The following is a 778-nucleotide window of genomic DNA, read 5'->3' as shown; positions in this document are numbered from 1 at the left end:
AATCATGAGCTTATGACCTGAGCTGAAGTTGGATGCTTAACCACTGAGCCACCCAGGTGCCCCTATAGTACTTTTAATCGTCATTGATTCTACTGTTTTCTCAGCCTATGAATGCATTTGTGCCTTCAAGTATATATTTTAAGCCTAACAGATTATATGAATAGATTTGAGATTAGCAGTTTTATGACTATTGATTGTGAATGGATTATATTATTTTGCTGGCATGGCTACTAAGGACAAAATGAAAATCAGAAGCTAAAATCTATTAATTAAATTGACAAGTCATATTTCAAAGTAAAAAAAAAAAATCATAGGGGATATGACGGTTTTAGGTAAAAGTTCCCAAGCCAAAGATGAAGGAACAGAAATTTGTGCAAGGTAGTCTTAGTGGGGAATACTCTGAGGATAAATTCCTTTTCAGGGGGTGAGAGAAGCAGTATTGAGTTGAAGTTGAACTTCAGTGCAACAGAAGCTTCACCAGATCCCACATGGTGCTACAAAAATGGAACAGCTTTTCAGAGTTGTCCTGGATGGGGCAATATGCCCAAGCCTCCCCTATCCCCCTACCCTGCCTCCAGCAGTCACTGGACATGGTCTACCTTAGTGAGAGTTTAAATTTAGGGGAAGTCGTTCCCTTCAGCAAAGGGCAGTTGTCTTGCGAAGTACTTAGAGACAAGCCGTCAGCAGTTGATACAGTGAGAACTTGGATCATAAAGGAGGCATCTGGGTAGCACATCTCAGCATCTACTACAGTGATTACATTTGGACAAAGCCTACA

This window comes from Suricata suricatta, chromosome 2 (assembly GCF_006229205.1).
Source record: "Suricata suricatta isolate VVHF042 chromosome 2, meerkat_22Aug2017_6uvM2_HiC, whole genome shotgun sequence".
In the NCBI taxonomy this organism is placed as follows: domain Eukaryota; kingdom Metazoa; phylum Chordata; class Mammalia; order Carnivora; family Herpestidae; genus Suricata; species Suricata suricatta.
Note: the sequence above shows the minus strand (reverse complement) of the source record.